The sequence below is a fragment of the Pogona vitticeps genome, chromosome 2 (assembly GCF_051106095.1).
Source record: "Pogona vitticeps strain Pit_001003342236 chromosome 2, PviZW2.1, whole genome shotgun sequence".
In the NCBI taxonomy this organism is placed as follows: Eukaryota; Metazoa; Chordata; class Lepidosauria; order Squamata; family Agamidae; genus Pogona; species Pogona vitticeps.
This window is the reverse complement of record NC_135784.1, coordinates 51,476,251-51,503,156: the sequence shown is the minus strand read 5'-3', so window position 1 is coordinate 51,503,156 and position 26,906 is coordinate 51,476,251. Positions and strand designations below refer to the sequence as shown.

Sequence of the window (26,906 nt, the reverse complement as noted above, 5' to 3'; positions counted from 1 at the left end):
GAAGCTTTAAAATGCAGTTTTTGTTTGGAGAGAATGAGCCAGGAGAAAAAGAGTTAACTATTCCATACTGTAATTCTTTGTCTATTCTGTGAAAGTTTTTCTGTGACTGCTAGGTAATTAATAAAAATATCTATGTCAAATGCAATTGAGGGGTTTGGATTTTAGGATCATGGGCTACGCTTCTTGGAAAATGGACGGCTAGCAAATGATGAGTCGTACCTCACAAGAATTGGGAAGAATGTGACTGGCCACAGCATAAAGAACTTCATCAGCAGATTTAAACTGAATTGGAAGGGGAAGGGGGAAACAAGGTCAGAGATAAAGATAAATGAAATCTTAGGTACAATAAGAGGAACAGACTGAGCAGTTCTAATGGGGCCCAATAATAATTTTCATAAAACTGTACAAAGGCAAGCAGACAACCACCTGTCAGATATATTTGATTTGAATCCCTGCACTGAGCTTTGGGTTGGACTCGAGTGGTCTTATAGGCCTGGCCCCCTCCCTCCCAATATTTTCAGAGATATCTTTCATTGCATCCCTGCCTGAAATTACGCCTTGTATTTCATGTTTCATCTTGTAGTTTATTGTCTATTGTCTGGTTGTTTTTTATTTATAATTTTTATTATTGTTCCAGTGTTAACTGCCCAGAATGGTGCATTGCACTAATGGGGTGGTATATAAATTAAATAAATATATAAAACAAAATCCAGTATGACCCTTAAGACATGCCTATTAATCTTCTCTTGACATTTTTCACTTGCATGTGTTACAATCCATAGACAAAGCTTGCAAAACGTACCTTTTTTAAAAAAAAATTACAAATCTGAGAACAGTAAGCCACTTTTTCAACTTCTGGCTATGAAGTGAAAGTTCTCTGGCTCACAGCAAAAATTAATAAGAGAACTGGATTCCAGTTCATCTTGAGGGGATACAACTAAACCCACAAATCTACTATATTATTGGTCCCAGGGATTCGACAAGGGGCTTCTTCCAGGTGAGTAATATTATGTAATAAAATCCCATCACATATCTCCCATTTAACATACAGTTTGGCGAATGCAGTTGACAGTATCTGGAAATGCAAACAACCAAACGGAATGCACACGCTACTCCATCCCCCTGGAGTTATTAATCCTACAAATAAACTTTTGTAAAAAAAAAATTCTGCCTCACCATCTCTTTTTCTCAGGTGACTTATTAAGTATAAAATAAAATAAGGATCAGAATAAAATAAGGATCAAAATGAAAACAAAGAACACTTTGCTGCACTTAGTTTATGCAGACAGTTTTTAGCTAAGAACTGCTGTGAAAATCTTGCATCTTTAAGGTGTTTTATTACAAAACTGAAAACATGCTTCATGTGGGACATCTTAAATATGTGGATTAGATAGTATTATTGATTGATCCTACCCTCAGACCATCTCTCCACTTCTCTGCCTCCCACAACCATCTTGTTCATCTCTTACAGAATGAATGAATTTGTTCAAAGCAAAACCGCACAGAAAATGATGGTTCTTGCTAGGAGGAATAAAACAAGACAGCAGAGTGCTCGTTTTCTTTGCCACAGGCAATCAAGCTGCTAAGTATTCAGCAGCTGACTATGGTATGCAGAAGAGGGGGAGCACCTGGAAATGCAACCTCATGTCCAAATAAGACCAGAAAAATCCCTGCAGGGAGATAATATGTGAAATGAACTGAAAAGCACAGCGTCTCTCAAAGTAGGTATTATGAGAATTGGCTAAGATTTCCCAATAACCCCTCTGTTTCCTCATAACCCCACAGAAAACAAACGGTGTTGGAAAACCTTAGAACACAATTATTTCAAAGAAATTGGAAGAAATAGCACAGTACACTATCATCTTATGTGCGGAAGAGTCACAGGACACTTTTTGCATGTGAAAGGTCCCACACATGACTAGATAAGGGATTTGACAATGCAGGATGAGAGAAACCTCCCATTCCCTGAGGGAGGAAAAGGTGCTGCCACTCAGAGCAGTGCTCTGATAAGAAAGAAAAGTCTAGTGCTGAATGCAGACTTTGAAATATATTTGTGAATGCCAAACATGTTCCAGAGCAGTTAGTTACACCTTCTTTCTAAAAGATGAAAATTAAGATGAACCTTAGTGTTAACTAAAACAACAACAACACACAAACACAACCAAACAAACCTAAAAATGTATCTTTCTGGGAACAAATTTTCTTTCAGTTTTTCTGCCTCGTCTGTTTTGTGCCATCCCCTCCCCACTGGTTCTTGGTGTAAGGAATCCATATAAATCCCCTTCTGCAAATGGTTGGAGTTAAGAATGAGTTCTGCAGACATCTCTAGGCATTTGCTTGACCAAAATCAAGTGCATTTCATATTCTTGCTTTGTCTGACTCTCAAATGTATAAGTGAAGTAAATTATTTGCTAGGTAGAGGAAAGAAGTACCAGCACATTAGAAAAATAACTTAGTAAAAATTCCTTCCAGTATCACTCTAACAACACATTCTGAGATTGTTTGTTCATTATTTATGCTATGGCAACTCTCCCTCACAACCCATCAGAACCTACCAGTTTTCAGTTATTGCATATCATATGTCAAAGGGAAGACAGAGGGATGGGGATTATTAGCACTCATTGACAACACTTTATCCTGGAAGAAATTAATCCCACCTTCAAACACACTGAATAGTTTGACACTGGGAATGTACCATGTTCTGTATTCTTCCATCCATCCCTGAAAGACAGCTTTCTTAGTCTGATATTTCTGCAGCCATATCTGATGGGCTAGTGTTTCTCCTACTGTCACAATTACAAATAACACTCATTGACTTCAATGGGAGTTACTTGTATCCTGCCAGGGGAGAATCATGATGGAGTGTTCAAGGAAGCATTCTGCCCTTAAAAATGTCAAAAATCATTAGGAGTGACTGGGCAGCATGAGCAGGAATCAATATTAAAGAAGACAGGCGTAAGCACATGAGACAGGAAATGGAGATTGTTAAAGGGAAACCTAGAAGCAGAACAGAAGCTCCAGGGAGAGAGAAAGATCTTGGCCCCAGGATAAAAATATACCCAGGAGAAGGAAGAAGAAAGGAGACTGAAAAGAGAAGCATGAGACACAAAGGACCTTTGACACAGAAGGAAATATGGTCCTTGCACAGATTGAACAAAAATTACAGACTAATTTATCATTTTAATCTACCTTGTATTGTGTCTAGGGTGAAAAGGACTTTAATTTCTTGTGTTAATGGATGCCACTACACAATCATTGTTATATGTATTTACAATATGTTTTTTTGTTTGTTTGTTTAAATATGTCTACATGAGTTACAGTGATTTGATTTCACATATGTGGCAATATCTTTATAAATATTTGAAAAATTGACCAGTGGAAAATATTTATTACTTTTGCTGGTAAAAAAAATCCAGTTCAGAACTAGTTGAGGGGCAATTTTGTGTCTTTGGATTCACTGTACAGTGACTAGTAGCCACTGATTAGAAAACAGTTTTAACATTCAGATATTCTACATCTGAATTCCCATCATACAAAGTTCTTGATAATATACAGTATTTTTATTTGAATTTGAGAACATAGAATTTATGAACCAAGTACATATGTTTGAAGAACCAAACCTCAAGTTTTGATCTAATTCAAAATGTACATTTCCACTTCATACATCAGAATTTAGTTCTTCTCCCATGAAAGGGTGCATTGTTCCCACTTGAAAACACAATGACCTATGATACATACTGTATGATGGCTGCTTAATGAATACAAGTAATTTATTAACAGTTTCATTTCATATGATGGCCGTCTATGTGTAAAGTCACTGAAAACGAGCACATATTATGTATAGGTTTTTTTTAAGGAAAAGGTGAAGAACATCATGTGAGAGCCACTATGGTGCAGTGAACAGAGTGATGGTCGAAGAGTTGACAGGTCTAAGGTTCAAATCCTGCTTGGCCATGGAAGCTGGCAAAAATCTCACATATTTCAAAAACCCTATTAGTGATTAAGCTGGAAGTGACAGCAGAAAACAACAGTTAAGAATGCGATATAACATGAAGTGCATGGCTGATCTCATAGCCTGGCTTTGTTTGAATCATTTCCTGTCAAAATAAATGGTTTTCTTTAAAGAGTTGAAAAGAATAGGTATGCTTTAAATAAAGTAATATAATGACAGTGTCTGGCAAGGGGAATGTTTAGCCATGCATCTTCAGGGAATTACCATAACATTTTGTAAAACATATTCAGTCCATTTTCCTTTGCCTTAAAAAGCAGATAGCAGTTCTGTTCTGTCACTTTCAACAAACATTATCTCAGGATTTCTGAGATCAAACAGTCTTATATAAGTTTTCAAAGGGAAATCAGCTCCACAGCTGGGGCAGTCTGAACATTGGACCCTATCAATCAGGACCCAATTAGCTGATTTTTAGCACTCAGTTAGACAGGCATTTCTTCCAAATGATCCGCAGAGTGCCCCTATCTGCACCTTTCTGAACCCTACCCTTTTTTTATTTGTGTGTGTGTGTGTGTGTGTGTGTGTGTGTGTGTGTGTGTGTGTGAGTGTCCCTAACTGCACCTTTCTGAACCCTACACTTTTTTTATTTGTGTGTGTGTGTGTGTGTGTGTGTGTGTGTGTGTGTGTGTGTGTGTGTGTGTGTGTGTGTGTGTGTGTGTGAGTGAGTGAGTGAGTGAGTGAGAGACAGAGAGACAGAGAGACAGAGAGACAGAGAGAGAGAGAGAGAGAGAGAGAGAGAGAGAGAGAGAATATAGTTTTGGTCTAGTTTGATCCACTTTCATTACATACAATAGCTAGCAATAGACCAAGGAAAAAGAAGCCTGAAGCTGTGGGCAGTTTCTCAATTAGTACTTCAGACAAGGCAAATAATTTTTTTTAAAAAATATTAGGTTAAGGGATACAGGGCATAGCAGTGATCTAACAGAGTAAGTAAAAACAGTTTTATTTTCCTTGCCCCTTTGCTGAAAAGCAGGGGAAGTTGTTGTGGGTTTTTTGGGCACTTTGGCTGTGTTCTGAAGGTTCCTGACGTTTCGCCAGTCTCTGTGGCTGGCATCTTCAGAGGACTGGAGTAGGAACTCAGTCCATGCTCTGTTGCTGTTTATTGGATAGTTGAGTATTTATAGCTGTGGGAACAGCTTTTGTCCTTTTCAGGAGATAGGGTGATCAGCATGTTTTTGTTATGATAAGCTTTTGTTGATAAGTTTTTGTTATGAGAGATTATCTGTCACTGTGATTGATGGGTGTTGTTAGCTGGTCTTTTTTGTGCAACAATCCCTGGTCATTGTGGCTGGGTAGAGTTCATTGACCTTTTGCAGGCTGTATTTTTCAGTATTGGGATCCAGGCCATGTTTAGTTTTAGGCCGCCTTCTTTTTTGTTGAAGTTCTGCTGATGTTTATGGATTTCAATGGCTTCCCTGTGCAGTCTAACATAATGATTGCTGGTGTTGTCCAGCACTTCAGTATTTTGAAACAGAATTTCATGTCCACCTTGTTTTAGCTTGTTTTAGTCTAAGTCTAAAACAACCAGGAAAATCAGCAGTAGCTGAACATGTCCTAAAACAAGCTGACATGAAATTCTATTTTTCTGATTTTCTCCTGCTTCATGTCTCTTTGTGAATGGAATTGAACACAAGAGGGTATCCTGAAGACCATCTCGACTGCCACCATTGATGTTGTCAGAATTCAGGCTGCCCTTTACTAGGTAAAGTTTTTCCTTCTGGGAACATGGGCATAATATTGTGCAACAATATCTGGTCATTTCCTGGTGTTCTGAATAGTGGAGGGAGAAGCATAATATCCCACATTCATAAAGTGGAAGTTTTGAGAAGAACTGACTTGGTTTATAGAGCAACACAGAAAATCACGATTTGGTATACACAAAGCTGAATATTTATCAGCTAGACCAACTTTGTAAATAAGACCAGAAAAGTTCCTGGTTTTTAGGAGGAGTAGGATTCTAGCCTCTGCAGTCTCACAGAGAAGGGTTGAATAGTCTACTCCTTTTCCATCCCCTTCATGGGTTCTTTAATTCAAGAGACACACATGTTACTACACTGCTTGTAGAAAAGGGAACTTCCATTTCAACACGTTTCTCCACTGCAGCCATTTTCTATGCCAAATACATAAAAGGCTAGAACATTCCCTGCCAGCATACTTACCAGCTTCCAGGTAAGTGCTCGTTGCCTATGACTACCTCGACCTAAATTAAAAATTGAGATAAACTGCTTGAATCAAACAGGGAGAAAAGTGGAGAAATGCGATCATGGATTCATGCTTCATAATACATTTTCTGGTAAGAAGGTGCAGTGAGATTCAGAAGGGCTTAACAAGAATGAATACATTATTTGCTGAGAAGCAGTTGTAATATGGGTGGATCAAACCTTCTTTATTTTAAATAAGGAAAATATCTTAAATGAAGGGTATTTGTGAACTGCTGCATGTTAGCTATCCATACTTCATGGAGAAAATATTAATGACACAGCTAGAATTTAAAATCCACTTGTAACTTGGGCTAAAAATCAGTTCATACAAATGAAATAAATAGGAATGACAGAATGTTTTCTATTTATACTTATCCAAGAATTTTCACATAGTGGCCCAGAGACCTCTGGGTAGAGTGGGCGGCATATAAATTAAATAAATATATTAATTTCTTTTGGAGAGGAGCTGTGGATCAGTGCTAAAATATGCAAATAATCCTAAACTTAATCTCAGGAGTCTCCAAATAGAGTTGGGAATGTTGGGAATTGTAACTCAACTACCAGACAACATGGGGATCGATAAACCAATGGTAAAACTAGTAGAACAACAAGATGAAAAACAAGATCAACAAGGATGCATGGCTTGAGAATCCATCCAGGTATAAGACCACTTCATGTATTACTAGGTATTTTGCACACTGAATTGTTTAACCTGGCAGCTCATGACTGAGGCAAGAGGACAGCCTCCAAAATGGCGGGTTGAAGTGCCTCCCCTCTGCTGATGTCTGCTGCAACATGTCTTTCAAAGCTTGATATCCCTAAAAGTCCTACTTAGGCATTCAGCCTGAAGATGTGTGGGACTCAAAGGGTGGATGATGTGTAGATGCAATCCAGCCCCACCCTCACAGGCCACATTTCAATATCTTGCAGAACTTTCAATGTTCAAATGAAGACACGTTGTTTGTGTGATCATGGGAATACTGATTCCTGGCACTTTATCCTCTTTAAGCAAATGGTTGCATTGAACATGGCCACCTGTGTAGGGGAATGGGAGATAAGATTCACATGCATGTCCCTATCTGCTACATCACCATTTGACCCTTGCAGTCCTTCAGACTGATTTCTGGAGTAGAACTCAGATGAGTTCTGCAGATACAGTTTATCAAGTACAAGGGTGTTTCCTAGTAAGATATTACATATTATTCGATAAACATAGAGAAAAATAAGCAGGAAGGAGGGAGAGGTTAATTGGATATTTCACATCACTAAACTGTTACATTGTACAGCAGGTTCAAGGGCCCAGAGGCATGGAAAATAAAGGGAACAGGATTATCTGACTTGAACCAAATGTCCTTTCTAGTCTTCCTCTTTGCTCTAAATATATGTAAGATCTGTGTGAAAAAGGAACACTGGTATCAGTATTCCCAAATACTTGGAATCAGTATTCCCAAATACTGATTCCAAGAAAATATCTCTCTTGAGACTCCAACTGTCAAATCATTTTTCCTTCAAGAGGCACTCTCTTCCTTCCCCCACTTTCTTCTATATTGTTTTCCCTTTACTGGCTATCCGCCTCAGGTCAGTAGTGTCGCCGCCAACTTCTTCAACCCCAAACCACACTTCTCTACAGCCAGCAATGAAGAGAAAGAGCACCACCTGCGTCCTCTGAAATCAAAACAGAATTGCTGCTGTTCTACAAGACACTAAGAAGTGTAGTCCCATGAAGGCATATATCTTATGGCGTGTAACACTATCCAATTATTATTAAATGACTTTCAGAAACGCTTCCAGTCAGATTATTTTTTAAAAAAATAAATTTCACCAAGAAATAAAACCACAGTTCATAACTAGATATTTCAATATATGTCATGAGATGTAACAAAGAGATACAATATACATCCACATGTGCCTAGCAATGAATTCACCCTGCACATGTATCCAGTGATCAAAGCTACTTGCCAATGTAAGACCAGAGTCAAAAAAATATCTCCTTGGCGCAAGCTACACAAAGCAAGAAATTGGAAACTAATGCTCCATTCACCATTTGACGTACGTGCACATCACTCATTCCACTCATCTGCCTCACACCATATTTTAAGAGTTTTAATAGGAGGAGAAGCCGTATAATGTTGCCAATGGATAAGAAACTGCATGTCAATCCATCCCTTGTTGCTTGCAATGAGAAGAATTTTATCTCTAGCCACCCAACAGACATCTTTTGAATTAGACTTTCACCCAGTCTCATGTTAGGTCAGACTTTGATAGTAATTATTCCCTTTGTAAAGTAACTCCCCAACATGAATTTGACCAAACTCCAGGAGGCAGGGGAAGACAGGAGGGCCTGGCATGCTCTGGTCCATGGGGTCACAAAGAGTCGGACACCACTTAACAACTAAACAACAACAACAACAATGATGTACCATCAAAGTGTTTCATGTTGCCTGGAAATATTGCCACAAAACCCATGACTATTGAGGATGCCCTTTATGGATAATGATATGGAAAATATTATATTCTAAAAGTAGCTGCAATCTGTAAAGCTGACAAACAATGTTTATGATAATAAAAAAAGGTATGAAGAAAATACTAGCCTATATTCACAGGGAAGTATTCAGAAGTGACCTTTTAAAATAACTAGCAAGGTGAGCAAGATTTGGTATATGTGAAGAAAAAAGTAGAGAAAAAGGGTACAGAATAAGAAAGCATATTGAACACACAGACACACACACAGACACACACATTTGATATATTTATTATATATCCTGAAATCATTTCTAGCCAATGGGACTATAAACTATCTAAAAACATGGACATTGTTTAGACTTTTCCTGACTTGGATGAGAAGCACATCTATTAAGTTACATAACAGCACCTGTGCACTCAAAACCCAGAGGGGTTATGCAAATTAATTATGTTTACTAAATTGGAGGCTAAAAGAAAAGGTTAAAAATTTATTTAGGTAAATAACTGTAACTCAGTTAAGGAGCACACATTTTGTACATGGAAGGTCTCCAGAAGGCTGAGGAATTTCTGTCTGGAATTTTGGAGAGTTGCTACCAATCAGCACTAAGTGTCAACATTACTGGGGTACATGGGCCAATGTTTTGACCTGGAGTTAGGCAACTTCCTGTGTTTCTATGTAATCTTAGGCCTCCTTAAAAGTACTGAGATGCAAACTGGGAAATTGTACCTTCCAGTAAGGCCCTGTTTTGTAAATAAGAGGTCACATGATAGGCCTTCACTACAGAAGCCTCTCTTTGTGCCTAACTGTTCTAAAAACAAGCAAACTGCACTAAAGAGCCAAGGCTGCTGGATGACCATATGGCAGAAAGCAAATCTTCTGCGGGGGTAATTAGTAGCAAGTTGCAGAGCTATGTCATCTAAGCCAGTCCCTTTTCAAGTGCAGGAGAAGAGCACAGGTTGTGGATCAAGCCATTAGACCAGTCCAATAAAACAGTCACTGTCACAACAGGGAGTAGGCAGAAGCAAGATTCATTTGTCAAACAGTTTACCACAAGCAATGATTAATTTAATAGAACAGCATTATGAACACAAATCAGCCTTTTTGGGGGGAGAAGCAGTAGTATCTGTATTATTTCACTGCAGCAAAAAAAAAAAAATTAAAAATCTTGTGGCAATTTAAAGACTAATGGTTTAACTTTATGATGAAGTGAGCTACAGTCTACAAAAAGCTTATGCCAAATAAATCTTGTTAGACTTTAAGGCGCTACAAGATACTTTCTTGTTTTAAATCCATCTCATAAATACAAAGGCCAAAATACAATTGTTCGTTCCAACTAGAGCAAACCCACTGAATCAATGAAACTTACATATACACTGACTTATCAAAGTTCCATTGTTTCGGTTAGTGTACTCTAGTTTATATTTAGATAAAAATCTAGTCTTCACAAGCAAAGTCAAAGAAATCTGACAATTTATTGACAATATCAATTTGATTAAAAAAATTTTTTTTCCAAACTTACCTAGTACATGACTTTTCGAGTCAAACTATTTAGTGGTCATGGTATTTTTACTGTGATGCACTTTCCATTAAGCTGTAAAAGTAAATATGCTTTCATTGGAAGAATTTTAATCACTGTATCTTTCATCTTCCCATGACAGCTGTCAGCATGTCAACCTAGCAGGAAGAAATGAGGTGCCATGCTCCAGTCTCTGAGTTGTCACTTACAGCAATGAAATATGCATTGTTGTATGAGGGGAAAAAAATGAAATCATCATCATTGAGAGCTCAAGGATACAGACCTTTTATCGGGTTATGGACACTTCATACAGGAAAGTTTCATGAAAATGAAAGTAATGGTTCTCTCAGTAAATATATTCCACCTGTGCCACTCATAACACGTTAGACACTCGGGCATCAGGTTTTGCTTTGCTATAATTCTAAAAAGCCCAGTTTTCATTTCTCTTTCTCCTTCCCAGTATCAAACATAACAACAGTAATCAAAATACTTATATTTGTGGAAAGATGCCTGCAACAGCATCTTCCCTTCCTTCTTCACCCCTACACAACAGGAACAACTGGCACTGAAGTCCATTCTTAGGTGAAGTACTAAGTTTCTCACAAAGATACAAAGTTTCTAACTACGTCATAAGGAATATCATCATGTGAGTATAAAATTACACTGAAGTGCTTCCATAAGGATCATTTGCTATCCAATTGGGCAGGTTTTGGATTTTAGATAACTGCCCAGTACCCATTTAGCCTAGAATCAATCAATCAATCAATCCATCAATCTTTCTTTCTTTCCTTCCTTCCTTTCTTTCTTTCTTAAGCAAGGCTCTAGATATTATAGAACAGGAGATACAAGGCAAAATATGTAAAACAAGCCATGTGTTCCTTGTATATAATCCAAATACAAGGATTTACTAAACTACTAAAAAAATCACAAACCTCATTAATTACTGTAATCAACTGTGGCAAGTTACACAGACTGTATATGAACATGAGTAGAATTCTGACCATGGGGTGGGAGTTAATGCTTGCATTACATAAACTATCATCTGGATTGAGCATAAGATTTTCTACAGCATCTGATAGCAGATAGACTGCAATGAAGCTAGAAGTGGGAATATTAATTAACTAGCCTATGAGTAGATTTTGGATCCCTTTAAAAGTGGATGCTAGGAAGTTAGAGCCAAATGGTACAAGATATGCTACACTTTAATTTTTTAAAAAAAACAAGCCCACCTGCGTAATAAAAAATAACAACTAATTGGCCACAATCCTGTTGGGAAAATATGCACATGTAATAGCAATTGTACAAGTGGTTTTCTCTTTTGGCGGACTATCAGTTAAGTATCTGGCTATGGAGCCAGAGGTCGTTTGATTCCCCACTGTGCCTTTTTATTTTGAATTTTAAAAAAAATCAGAAAGAATAGGGAATACAGAAAGGAAAATGGGTAAATTTTGATACTTTATTATTATTATTATTATTATTATTATTATTATTATTATTATTATTATTATTATTATTATTATTATTATTATTATTATTATTATTATTATTGGATATCTTTTTTGGAAGTATTGATAATTTTTTTGGATGCAATTCTGGATTGCCTATAACAATTACAATGAGCAAAAGCAAAAGAAACAAATAATATTACAATACATTACAGTATTATATTACAATGTTTGAAAATGCTTCCTCGCCTTTTTTTGTTTTCAGCTGCTTAGTTATAATTTATTTCAGCTTATTTTACTCCAATTACTCAACTTGCTTACTATACTTATTTTAGTTATGCCATTATCTGTAAGCATAATAGTAAAAAATACTAAGTTTTACACATCTTGAATTTAAATAAAATTTACCCACTGTGCCTTCTTGACAGGGATTGGACTTGATGATCTAAAGGTTCCTTTCCATCTCTAGAGTTCTAAGATTCTTTAACAACAAACAACAACAACAACAAGAACAACAACGCTGCTACTACTACTACTACTACTACTACTACTACTACTACTACTACTACTACTACTACTACTACTACTACTACTACTACTACTACTAATAATAATAATAATAATAATAATAATAATAATAATAATAATAATAATAATAATAATAATAATAATAATAATAATAATAATAATACAACTTGTGTTGAGGACAAATGCACAAAATGTAGCATTTTGTTATTTTTAAAATCGCTTTTTAGAATTGTCTGCTGTATAAATGCAATTAAGATATTTATTTTGTGAAACTATGTTTGCAAGATTCATCAATAATAAGCAAATAGCTCCCTAGAACTTAAAAGTGCTACATGTGTGTGAGTCCATGCATGGCATTTTGGTGTGCCTGTACTACTGGTTTAATAAACAATCCAGCATGTGACCAATGGTGATTTAATCTTCATTCTATAATTCTAAAGAAGAGATAAATCACAATTGTTTGTTCAAGTAAATTTCAAGATATTTCTATTTATATTTTACAGTACTATTATATTATACACTTCACTAGACAGATACATCAGATATATACTGTATAAGTGCCTCCCTTCAAGCTTTATGCACTTACTGAAGCATGTTCCACCTTTCTGATGTTACATAGCACTCAGCATGGCAAGTATAGTAGTGGTAAAATAAAAGAACTAAAAGGAAGCATAGAAAAAAGCCATGAAAAAGATTTAACATGCACCTCTAAATAGAGACCAACATATCCCAAACAGCCAAAGCCTCCTAATTACACCCAAATTAATTGCCCAAAGCTTTCCTGAAGTCTTTAACTGAAATCCTCTTTTGTAGCTATGCAAAAGAATTAAGTTTTGGGGAGAAATTGCCTCAGTTTAAGAAATCTCCATAGACATTAATCTGTTGCATTATCTGCTGAAGAGATTTCTTAACTTGAAGCAAATCTGCTTCCCAAAGTTACGCCATAACTCAACAAGATAATTTTGGCCTATACAGTACCTGTTAGCAAAGAACAACAGAGAAGAGGTTGCTCTATTGTCTATCAGAAAAAAAGTCTAGGACCTGAATCAGAATAGTCCTCTCTTGAGTCACTGGAAGAAAGTTCATGAGCAGCATCAGAAAAGCCCTGTCTTGTGTCAAAGTGCCTACAGGTATGGAAAGAGGAAAACACTAAATTCCTTTGAAGTCCAAAAGACAGGCTCAACTGGGAGACTGTAATCTTTGAAATGATCAGTCCCCAGCTGCATAGGACATTACAGAGGTTCACTAGCATTTTGAATACTGCTAGAATAAAAGTAGTGGAAAGTGAATACTATTGGAACCATGTCATATAATAGGCCACAACATAAGGAACTTTCAAATGGTAAGGAGGAGTCCTCCTTCTGTGGTCCCCTGCAAGGAAAGAGGCATGAGTGATGCTCACTGTATCTCCAGTAGCCTTCTCACTAAATTAAATAGCAGCAACAAATAAGGTTCTTTCTCCCTCCCTTGTGCTGTTTCGCACCAGACATTCTACCCTGTACTGGGAGAAAAGCTCCTGCTCCAAAAGTAGGCTCCTGAGCCCGGGAGAACATGAGGCACACAACTGGTCTGTACGAATCATATCATTCCTGGTTTATTGAAAATAAGATGATGTGACTTGCTCAAAGCCACCAGATATGTCCATGGCAGTGAAACAGGTTCATGGGGCCTAAATGCATTCCAACAGAACACATACTACTGCCAGGAAAAAATGATTAAATGGCACCCAAAAGTCTGGTTTGAGGCATACAAATAACCACAAAAAGCAGTGCGCTTCCAATTTCTAACCGAACTCACTGCACCTGACATCTTTGTCACCATGACTCTCTCTGCATTCCAGAGGGACTGGCATCAATGTTTCAAAGCTATGTATTGTGACGTATCTAAAATTCATGAGTTTAATTTTTCTCCATTTGCTATAAAAGGGCAGGAGGATCAATTCAGCCTCAGGACTCTGGCTCTGAAATCCATGGCAACAAAATAATAAAATAGGGCTTTGCCTATTATCCTACTATAAAACATGTATCAGAATGGAGACAATTGATCACACTGAATCAAAGCTGGACACATAAAACAGGAATAGGGTAGAAAGTTCAGAGAGATGTTGTACTTGACTGTTCCAGCAAGTATAAGAAAAGTAAAAGCAGATGTGTGGGGTTTTGTAGATTCCAATCGACTTCCTTGGATATATCGAAAAAATACACTGATAGAATATAGAATTGGGATAAACTTAAACACAGAAATGATGCTAAAAGTACTGGATACAGGAGACATTTTGATTTTGTACTTCTCCAGCAATCGTTCTCCATTTGGTTCTTTGCCACGCTGCTCATCAGGACACTTACTCTCCATGTGGACACTTGGGGACATTTACTGTACTGAGACTATTAAAGAAGCCAGCATGATTTTTAAATTTTACATCAGTTATAGTAAAATAGTGACAAACACTATTACTTTAAAAAAAGTACAAACTTTTAAAAAGTATTTAAAAGTGTGTACTTTTTTAAAAGTAATGGTGTTTGTTTTAATATTATAAGCCACCATGGAAATAGGGCATAAATATTTTTAAATCAATCAATCAATTAAAGTAAAATACATGCTATTATTATTGCTGCTGTTGTAATATAAGGATGAGGTAAGTAAGAGAGACACAAAGAACCTTGTTTTCTTTTGTGTTTGAAATGTGCAGTTCAAGGCAATGTTTAGAAGTAATCTGTTTGGTCAAAGTCTTTGAACCTCTTCATCCAATGATAGCCATCTTAAACTGTATTCTGACAACACTTTAAAATATAGTGTATCTGTTATGTAACCAGATAAATGAATTAAAATTGCATGCAGATGGCAGAAGTTCAGAAAATCAATGCACAGACAATAAAAATGCACAGTTCCTTGAATTCTATGGTCACTTACCACAAAGAAACAATTATTATATTACTAGCCTTTGCTATGCAAGTTAGTCATGTTAAAACAACAAAGAATACCAGTGTGTAGCCTGGAGTTGTAGTTCCATTTCACAATTCTGTCTTCCTTTTATAAAAGCATGCAACTTGTAAAGACAAGCAATAATTACGCTATTCCTATTTTCGGAGCATCACAACGCTGCCTGTTCTGCCTTACTCAGTATGACAATCTCCCTTCCACCTCTGCTAACCTTTAATGGCATCCCTTCACTGTGCTCTTTAGTGAAGTCTCCTTGACAGATATGGAATGACCTGCTAGCTCTTCATTAACTGCAGTTGCAGTGTCTTGTTTTTTGCTTGAACAAAAGATCTAGAGAGCTGTCCAGAGTCCTTAACCAGCCCTTCAAGTTCACTATCAATGCTGTGTTGTGAAACATACAAAAACAACAGTCACTGTTGTCAGACTCACTGAAGTACAGTGTGCTTCCTTTTTTGTTCATAATAATGACAATATTGGCGATGACTATGAGGATAACAGCAAATCTTTTTGCGACACAAAACTTGGGAAAAGTTAACATGAGTCTGGAAGTCACTTGCTCTTGTGCATACTTCTAAAGTGTTTCCAGTTTGGAGGGAACAAATGGCAGTTATTCTATATATGCAGTATAATATGCAATTCTTTGCTTGAATTTAATGCTGAATATGTTTAAAAGCACTGCATTAAGTCTCCTGACCACTTGTGATTTTTACATACTGTTCTCTGGTTCATTTAAAGAGCAAACATAACACTGCTTGAGAGGTTAATTACTATAATAAACTGGATTTGCCTGAGGGGGTTTTGTGTTATGTCAGGACAGAGAAGGTGAATGCCAAGAAAAACGAAACTCTCCTTTGGTCTCTGAAATTTCATTCTTGTTAGGGCAGCAGGAGAATACAAATGATTGCTTACTTTTAAAATATTTGTTAAATAATTTAATGACAGGAACCAGACTCCATCTACTGGAAAGTTGTCCTACATATTGTCAGTTATGTCCCCAATAATGTAACTTATCTGTGTTTATTCCACAAGAATACTCAATGATTTTGCTTTCTTCTTTTTAAAAACAAGTCATGAAGAATTATTTGCTTCTGAAAAATTCACAGACATACAAAAAGTTTAAATGAAGTCTTTCTCAGATTACTGTACCTAATCATTTACCCCACTCATGCATAATCCTATGGCTAGCAGCAAATAGCTTTTGGATAAACCTTTCTCATGCCTAGATATATTCCTTTCCTTTGAACTCCTAGAACCAATATTAATCTAAATTTGACTTATGATTTCATTTATACTCATTATGAAGTTAGCTAACATCTTAACTACCCTATCCCTAATTTCTTCACATTGATAAAAAATCTCCACAGTAAAGAGTTCCCTCACAAAGCAACAGTGATTCTTTTTAGTACACCAAGGGTAATTTTAACCACTTCCCACAGAATACAATTTGTTTTAAAACCTGCACACAATGATGCTATTACCGCACTCTGTCATCAAGAAGTTGCTGGAGGCAACAATGTCTCTAAACAGGCTTCCCACACTATGAGCTATTCAAGTTTCATAGTAATTTATTCGGCCACTTACCAGCAAACATGACAGCTGCTCAAGAACTTGTCCGAGTGGTGTTTGTATTTTTCCCAGTCATATACATCCTCTCTCTCTCCTCCTATAGAAACTGCTTCCCTGAATTTCATCTGGCTATTATAAGGCTTATTTTCACCATATTAGGATTTTCTCTGCAGTGTTGGTGCTCTTTACTGGACAGCAGCAAGCATTCAGCTAGGCATCTGAATTTCTTCTTCCTTGTGGTGAATCTTAAATCTGCCTTCCTGGCTTTCCTTTGCCAACTGCCCAGGTTATCCCATGTCTGTAAATTCTGCTGTCTCCTCTAAAATCCATGCCACTGCATTTTATATACTGTATTGCCAAATGAGATAATTTATTTCTTTACAACCCTTCTCCACATTAAATCATAATCTTTTCCTTGCTGAAAAATTAACTAATGGAAGGATGGATCCTTATCTGGGAGGAACGTTGCTTCAGTCCTTCCTCTTCTTAAAAAGCATGCATGTGAACTGCAGGCTTGAAGGGTGTAGCTCCCCTATCAAATTTTCACAGACAGGTATCAATGGCAAATGCCTACCTTTGGCAAATGCCATGAAATAACCTCACAAGTCCCCAATCAGAATTAATTGTTAAGCAATGCTGAACATCAAAATTCTTTTCCAGAGTTCTTAATTTAAAAACGATATGCTTGAGGCCAGTATAATCAATACAAAGACACAGACACAAGGATTAAAAGCTTAAAATAAACCCAAATTGAAAGTGATACAATTTGAACAACCAAGAGACTGCATCTGTTTGGATGTATTTTTCACCTTACTAGAGAAACTAGTTTGCTAGATCAAGAAGAAGAAAACAACAGGGAGGGGAAACTTAGTAGGTTAACCTGCATCAGTGCTTCCACTTAATTGGTTTGCTACTGCCCAGCAAACATATTGATACTTAGGAAACAAAAGCAAATCATTTTCATATACTGCATCGATCACATAAAATATTTAACTGTCTCCTAGCTCAATAAGCTGTGGTGTGGATACTTAATCAGGGGCAGCATAAGACGTCTTTTTCTCATCAAAGAGTGCGGAGAAGTGGGGGGAGGGGGCAAGAGAGAGCAATCAGTTCAGTCATTTGTGCTTGAGGATAATCATAAAACAGTAATATAATTCTACAAATCCAACTATCCAGAAAATTAATATTCCATTTTCCTACAGTACCATTATATTATCACTAATTGCTGGCAAATCTTTAAAGCAGTCATTCCAGAATTTTGCCATTGTTTCATCTTTCCAAGCCCGTCACCTTTTTCAAGCTTTGTTTGAAGCACGACTTTAGACACATTTTCTTGGAAGGAATATTCCATTAATTTCTAGAAATTTAATTCCAAGTAAATGTGCTTGGGAACACAGCCTAAGGAAATAGATCACAATTTCAACATGTAATGCATCAAGAAATAGGTCAGACATAAATATGCTTAAAGTGTGATCTTATAAGAACCACAGGCTTCAAAGGATGTGCAAGAAGTTTCAAATCAATGTAACATGTGATGTACTTCCCTAACATTTTAATTGGCTGCAGAAATGGCATGCCAAATTTGTTTCTTCAGTGCTAAACATAAGAACATTTGAAGAGCCCTGCTGAATTAGGAATGCATTAATGTCATCTTGTTCGCCCAGAAACTTGATTATTTTGTGCTTTCCAACTGAGTGTGAGCACTCATGGCTGCTCAAGTGCTTACCTCAGGTTCTTTCACTTCTCTACTTTCCCCTGCCTCCCAAGGGCATACCACCATAATCAGGCAAAAGATGGGGAAGGCCAACTCTAAACCTTTGATGGCAAGTTTGTTCAAGTGCCCTCCTGAGAATGAATGCTTCACCATGGAAAAGTATTCCCTGCTTAACAATCTCACACTTCTCCGTACATGGTGTGTAGTGTAGTAAACATATGGATGGAGTTACCAAGGGATGCTCAATTCCAGTGTTGAATTACTCACCCTGGATCTATTTGCAATTAATGAAGGGAGAGGGAGAATGTTTTTACAAATTACTTGAGAACACACTACGTACTTATGTTGGGTCAGAGTAAAGGTGTATGTAATCCATTCTCACAGTGGCTAACCAAACGTGTCAGATAAAGTCACACAAGGGACAAAAGAGCAGTTACTGTCTTGTGTTGTTCCTCTCTAGGAACTGGAATAAATGATATATTGTGTTTTCCATAAACTGGAAAAGTCAGATGGTGAAGTGCTGACTGGACTGAAGCCACAACCGGGTCACCAAGATATTGCCAGCATTATTGGGTAACTTCTGCTGTATTCTTAAAATATAAGCAATTAAATAGCAAACAAAATAAAAATTTCAAGAAGAAATACTCTTCTTATTCAAAAAATTCTCAGTGGTTCTTAGGATTCTACTTTAAATAATGTGTGGCAGTTATAGGAACGGTTTGATCCATGAGTATTTTTTGTTGATTAAAGCTTCCCTCCTCCATGACATTCTGAGGCTCCCAAAGACTTCCTCATGCCAAACCCTAGGGAGCCTCAGAACCTGAAGGGTGGGGTAGGAAGTTTTCAATTTCTTTACGTTAATTATTTATGGTATCAGACCTGGTCTGTGCTGGTGTGATGTTACATCCCAACAGGATTTTGCCCATTGTGACCTTAGGGGAGTGACCCACAATTCTTTTACAAGTCATCTGTAACCATTTTGACAGTGTACCTATATGCATCTTGGAAAAGTTACATTTTTGGGCTACATTCTCAGAATCTCACAGCACAGGCTTCAGAGCTGGTCTTGGAGCCATCTCTGATCAATGTGAAAAAAAAACCTGTCTTTTCTTTATTAAATAAAATCATCAAGAATTAAAATAGAGGTATTGGTATCCTCAGATTCTCTAAAACTGTGGTGTCCATCATCTAACTGAGATGTAAGTGTGAATCTCTGCCCCCCTCCACAGAAATAACTCTTATTTCTTGGATAAAACACAAAACAGCAGAGAATGAAAATGCCCCATGATTCTATTTTCGCTGTGTTCTAAGAACTCTGGAAAACGGTAAAGGGCGTTCTACTTGTCAAGTCAACACTTATCCTACTGGGGCAACAGGTACGATAAGGAAAGAATGGATAAAAATGGAAGCAAGCTTTTCTCTGGACAACCTGCTGTCTCCCAGAAGTGCAAAACTGAAGCTTGTTTTACAAGCTAAAAAAATTCTTTGAAGAAATTTAGCCTTAAAATGCAGCAAGACATTTAGCCTTAAACAAGTGGCAGAAGAGAGGCAGTGAGACAGACAGAGAGACAGACAGTCTTTTATGGGTTTTTTTTCATTACCTCTGCCACCAACATTCAAACCACACCAATAATATTTTAGGGCAACAGCATCCATCTGTCTGATCAAAATATGCAAAAGGATACTAACCATCTGGTGGATTAGGAATCAGTGAAACAGTTTCAGTTTTCAGCTGTGCCCACTGAAGAGTTATTGAAACAAAAAATACATAACTGATGATGCTGATGAAATCAAGAGAAACAAAACTTTAAAAACACAGCTGAGGCCAAAAATACAATAAAAAAAATCCATGGACTGCTTTTGGAACCCCTCTCCCATAAAAGGTATGTTTGAGTTAACAATGAAAGGATTTTCTACCACCTCACAGAGTCACAGATTTACCATCCACTTTGATGGGCTGGACACTGCTTAATGAGACAAAAATTGTTACTCAATTCCCCTTCTGAAAAGTATCAGCTGAATCTAATTCCTACTAAGAAATATCACTTCCACCTGCTGTTATGGCCAGTTCATGCTGAGGCACTCGGTAACACAACTGTGTCACTGTTAGCATTCTGATGATGATTCACCTCCTGTTCCCCCCTCTTCCAACATGCTTAATTCCTCCCTCAGCTCAATATACATCTCTAGATCCAATTCTAATTGTTTTTGTTTCATTCTATCTTACAGTAAGGTTTTGCTGACACTCTTTAAGGTCAGCTATTTCAAACAAAATGCATAACATACAGCACAGCTTCTAATCCCATCAGGACCACTCACTGCTTCCTCAGACTGTTTGTTACAGCTGTCACCTATATCAGGTTTTCATTTTCATCCATAGAAGAACAGAGGCACTCAGAAGCACAGATCTGCAAACCATTTCAAATAATTGGAAATAACTGGAAGAACCATGTAAACTATGTGTGTTCAAAGCCTCAGAAATGAGAGTGGATGTTGCAACATAACTGACAAAAGCAAGCGTTTAATTTTGTTCTCTCTTGCAAAGGAGACTTAGAAGTATTTGATTTAGACAAATGCTGCACATGGAAGCCTTGGAAAAGGTGGCTACTTCGTTTTGTTTCTTCTGTCTAAGAATGGTTTATTGGGAGATGAAGTTTCATCAACAACACCCAAATCCTAACAAACTGACATGCTAAAAAAAGCTAAAGATGACAAGTGAAATTGTTGGATGTGGATGTGTGTAGAGATATATAAATACAGGAAATAACATTTAACAAACATAGCAAAAACACCTTGGCCAGCAGTCCCCAAACACACTTATTTGGGAGAATGTTTCACAAAGCTTACATAAGGGCTTACTTCTCAGTAGGCATATATAAGACTACACTCCACCTAGATCACCTTAGCTGGTTTGATATCCCAAAGAGCAAAATTGTATTCCACAAAACTCATGCTTACAATAATCATGCAAATGCTGAAATAACATAATTCAGTGAGAAAACAAGTTACTGAAGTATTCTTACAATCCTTCTGCACAACAAGTGTTCAGTGAAGTTTTAGTCTTGAACTGAAAACCAGATACGTATTTGTTCAATTATAAGAAGATGCTTACAGAAGCAATTACTGCAAATAGCACACCTTAAAAGTAATGTATTTGTGCATAGTGAATTTAAGCAAATCTAATTCAGGCAAACTCTTTCTGTGGCACAGTTAGGTCTAAGCTTGAATGGCAGCTTATATCTAGAAACTGTTCATTTGAAAGAGAAAGAACAAAAGAGGCTATATTCATGTCCTGTCATTTTTTCCTCACTTACAGTTTATTTATTTTGCTCCCAAGACCTCCAGGCTGTGAGAATGATTTCTGTACTATTGTAGGTAACCATCTATTGTGACATTCTCCTTTCCCTTCCGTAATCTGCATTAACCAAACCTAACAAGAACATACTCTATCCTCAGCATCAACATACGTTCATACTCCATAGCCTGTGATTTTTCTCTGCTTTGAGTCTTATTACATATTCAGGAAAAGGGGAAAAAAATAACTGCACTTCAGTAGGTGCTTTCGGCACCACATGGTTTCATTCAGCTTGCATGCTGGCTTTTAAAGAGGAATGACTTAACAGAACAGCTTGTTCCAAAATGGATTTAACTCTGAAACAGAACACCACAATTAGACTGTATATTTATTAAGGTTAGCTGTCATTGGGAAACAAAGGAGGGAACCCCAGAAAAGGTGTGCTAAGAAACATATCCATTTTCATTCAGTTAGAAATATACCGCGTTATAGCAGCTCACAGCAACCTCTAATTCGCAGGTCAGTGGAATTTCTATTTTAACACTGTTGCAGTTTGATACATACAATATTTATGTTTATAATAAAAAAGAGAGAGTAAAGTCACAAGACAGACAGCAGAAGCAACAGAACAAACTATTCAGGTGTGTTCTCAATTTTGAAAATATTTATTGACATTGGGAGTAAGGATCACAGTGTGTACTTTGGCTAAATCTATTCCATAGCTTCAAGTCCTAAGTAGCTTGCAAGTACACTACGCCTCTTCCTCAGCATGACATACAGCATGTATGTGCTGTAAAGGTGCAATGGTAAGATTTCAAATTCCAACCAATGCTTTCTGACAACTCTTAAAAAGCCCTCCTTTTCAGAAATAATCTATGTCATCCCCACCCACCCCAGTTACTTTATTAACTAATATAGATGGAGAAAGGTGTCTAGATTTCTAGAGGGGAAATATATCAAAGTTGCGTCTCACAGCTGGACACCTCACAATGCAACTAGATTTTGCTAAACTTCCACAAAACAAATCACAGTTTCAACTATATGAATCAATTTTCATATGTCTGTATTTTACATAGTCAAAGGAAACCGCAAGCTGTAAACAGAGCACTCTCAGTCTTGCTGTTAAAGTCAACAAAGGGCAGCGGAACAGAAAATTAAAACATAGCTGGCAAAGTCACATTCACATGCAGCTAGGGAGTGAAAACTGGTACTTACAGAATTGTAAAGTAAAATGTCCCAGTTTCTCTTTTACATGTTAGAGCAAATCAAACAAAGATCTCGGCTCTCAGCCACTGCTTCTACTACACTGATCAGCCAGGCAGAACAGGCCCTTATGGATTGTCTATGCAGCTGGGAGATAATGGAACCATATTCTCAGCTGGGACTGGAGATGCCTAACCGCTATCTATTGAGAACTGTATGTCTGCTCAACAGCATTAATCAGGAGGTACAGTGCTCCACTGCTTTATCCCTCCCCCTCCCCCAAGGACCTGCACAATTAGTGCTTGAATCAAAGCCATACACATTTAGAGACCCTTGCACATTTAAGGACACATAATCCCGGTTAAGGGATATATGAATGCTTGATTCCTGTTTGTTCACCTTTGAAAAATATTAGATCCCTTTTTATTAGAAACAGAATGCAAACACATACACACACACTGGCATTTAGATATAGAGTTCCCGGATTTCAATAATGCTGTAATCCTGCTATGACCACAAAATGATGATTACATAAATCTCTGTAATTAAACTGAATGTTTTGCATGTACCAGGTCATGCTGCTATAAAACCCAGATGTCTGTGTCAGGTCTTTCCTTTAGCCTTGTTGTAACTACCGTACTGCAGGGAACCCTCCATGGTGCCACATCATGCTCCTGTTTTATATTAATATTTACACTTCCTGTCTTACCCTTTGAGAAATGGGACTTAGATGGATTCGTGGTGACTCACAGATATTTGTTTAGCATGAGTGACCCGCACTGTTGTACAAAAACAAGCTAAAAGTGATCTACATTGTAAGTAGTAAAAACTGTCACATGGCTTATGAATATTTACTCAAATCAATTAGAAACTATTTTTTAATTTTAAAAAAATCTCCCTGACTGATACCTTAGGACAAGTAAATGCTAACATAAGAAACACAAAGCAGAATAAAAATGGAAAGCAACAATAAAAAATAAAGCATTTAAAATTTAAAGGTCATGGCTGAAGATCAGGCAAAGTTCACTGGTTGTTCATAGAATTTAATTATTTAAGTGTTGTTCATAGGATTTAATTATTTAAGTTATTTCATATAAACCTCTATTTTCCTCTAATAAAGTACACAGTAGAAACCAGCTGTCAGAAAATGCTGTGAAAACAACATATATATGCATGTTATAGTTTAAAAGCATGAGAACATAATTGATTATGGCTGAAGTTATCTTAATATTTCTAATATTAATATAGGTATTACCTGAATAGCAAATGTGGATATCTAGACACTGGTAAAGAGCAAAAGTAAACAGTACAGTTAAGTGGTAATTAACTGAGAGAGAGCTATATAGCCTTTGATAGGCAAGGTTATAATCCACAAGGGTGCAACAGGTGATAACACCAAAACAGGACCACTGAGTTAATTAACACCTTTAGTGAGACAGGAAGCTCAAGATTATTGAGTCAAGAAGGACCAGTTAACCTGGAATTGAAAGCTGATGTTGAAATATCTAACAATTTACAGTTTAGGTACTGACAAGCACAAAGGCCACAACATTATCAACACATCAACATGATTTGTTTATTAGGAGATACTATTTTGGAGCATTTTTGTAATTTTGCCCTGTTGGATTTAATCCAGTTGGTCTCACAGCACTATCTTTTCAACAGATATCAAAATAATGGCTGCATATGTGGGATGCCCTTGGACAAAATTAAGGTTTACTGGCCACAAATATTTCTATTTTACATTTCCTGTAGAGTTTTCATTTCCCAAAATTACCTTTGTCCTTGCTCTTTCCCCCCCCCTTTCTGTTTTGTTATGGTGGAGTAGGGGGTGGGATCATGCATTCTTAGAAATGCATGCACATCAATGGTCTGCTTGTTCTCTTTGCTAGGAGAAAATCAACTATATAGCTAACTTGCCCTCCTTTGGTAGGAGGTTTTAGAGCAGTGGTTCCTAACCTTGGGTCCCCAGATTTCTTGGATTACAACTCCAGAAATTGCAATCTAGTGGTGAAGGCTTCTCTAGTGGTGAAGGCTTTTGCCTGGAAGCAGCCATTAAAAAGGCCCTGTCTTTCACAAACATGAAACATACCTCTGATAGCAGTAGAGAGCAGAGAATCTATAAAGCCTAGGTAGACTTACTTTACAGAATGAGGCTTCTGAAACATTCCTGTTTCAAGTCTTGAATAACATTATAACACATGGAATTGTGCTTGAACAGACAGACTGTCAATATTGTTGTTGTAACAGCAATCACATAGTCCCTGGACAAAACTTTGACTGCAATATTCTAAGCAACTGAGGTTTTTCAAAATTTTCAAAGTGAATTACAGTAGTCTAAGTGGGGATACAGACATAATAGCTACATGGTTTGCTGCTCTACTAGGCTCATTCTAGCTACTCCATTATGTACTGACTGCAAACTCCAAAATACATGTAAGGGCAGCTCCACGCAGAGTACCTACGGTATGTCATGGAGTTGCCACTATAAGATTAAATAGTCATTCTAAAAGGTGCTGCAAAATCCTAAGGTCACATAAGGGTTTCCATGACAGAAATGGATTCACATTCACTGCCAGATTACATATCAGTTCATTCATATAGTGCAGCCCCATTCAGAATACGAAAGCAAACCAACGTCCAAACCAGGAACCCAACTTCCAAATCCCTATGGTATCGAGGTTGATCTTCAGTTTATTAGCCACCATCCAACTTATAACTGTATCTACAGAATGGCTAAGTTCCAGTGCACAGTTATGTAAATGGTGTTTTCAAAGTAAATACATTTCCATAGATCTTACTATTGCATGCCAAGTCATATAACTCAGTATGCAGCAGGCAATGCCAATTTCCAAATGTTACACCATTTGATAACCATGCAACAGGATCTTAGGCACTGGCTCACAATGTGCATTGCTTCTCCTAAATCAAATGTCAGAGAGAAATGAAGCTGGGTATCATATGCTGACCAAATCTCCAAATGATCATTCCAAAAAGTGCCTAACACTGTGAACAAAACAATGTATTGTAGCATGCCACAGTTCAACTGCTGGGAGGTCAAGCAGAGTGACATGAAATTACGCTCTGAACCAATCCTGCAGGTTGTGGCAATTTTGCACAATTGTGCAGATTAGTCATGTTTAAGTGAAAAACAGAAATGTGCACAAAATGGATAATTGTGCACAATAGATTATTCTTGCCTAATGTGAGAACTCTATGATGAGCTACAGGAAATTCTTGGCTATTATTGTCAGTGTAGAGAACATTGCATTTCCTCATTTTCCTGCAAAAGGATGAGACAAACGAGCACCAGGAGGAATTTAAAAACAAACATTGATTTTTTACCTAACAGTTCCAGGGCATGAGAAAGACCTTGACAGAATTGGTTTCTGGATAAATCCTTCAACTCCTTATATTCCACTTGTCTCCAGAGAAGAGCCATTTAAAGAGATTCCTGCCTCTGTAGGAAGTGAGGGCACATCTACACTGGCCCTTTTGGTGCAGGCTAATGGGTTGCTTGAGGTCAGGGAAAGGAGTGATATGCCATTTGGCACAATCCTCAGATCCAAATGGCATATCTACCTCAAGCAACCCTCTGCCTCCTTCAACTGTCAACTGGATGCTTCCACTGCTCCTCTGCTGAGGGGCATCAGAAGTGAGATTATTATTTTTGCCTGTGCTAGACCATTGCTGAAGTATTTAGATTAAAAATAATAATAATTGCCTTTTGTGCAGTGCCAATCAATAAACTGCCCACAGCTTCAGTTTCAACTGACACTTCACAGAAAGGCAAATAATTAAAAAATAATAATAACCCAAGTGATTCAGTGCAACAGTGATGATCTGGCAGAATAATTTCATTTCCCCTGCCTCTCCACAGAGGAGCAGGTGAAGTGTTCCATTTGCTGATATCCTGAAAATTCTTACCCTTTGAGCCACTTCATGATATCAAAAATTGAAACCGGAAGGAACCTTGGTAGCTGTGACAGTTGCAAGGCTCAATTTTAGTCCATTTCCAGTGATTG

General features: G+C 37.3%; 1 protein-coding gene across 6 annotated transcripts in view; it reads right to left on the bottom strand.

Moving 5' to 3' along the window:
• The window catches only part of LOC110077687 (contactin-4), a 546,252-nt gene that overhangs the window by 408,535 nt on the left and 110,811 nt on the right, over nucleotides 1–26,906 (bottom strand). Inside the window, exon 1 of one of the 6 annotated variants that reach the window (XM_072989451.2) lies at nucleotides 22,894–23,101. The exons of 3 other annotated variants lie outside the window; for them this stretch is intronic. The gene's annotated coding sequence lies outside the window, so the exon portion shown is untranslated. Of the gene's footprint in view, nucleotides 1–16,684; nucleotides 17,234–22,893; nucleotides 23,102–26,906 lie in introns of those variants that run through there. 2 more of the 6 variants (XM_078385217.1, XM_072989452.2) reach the window with 2 other exon arrangements.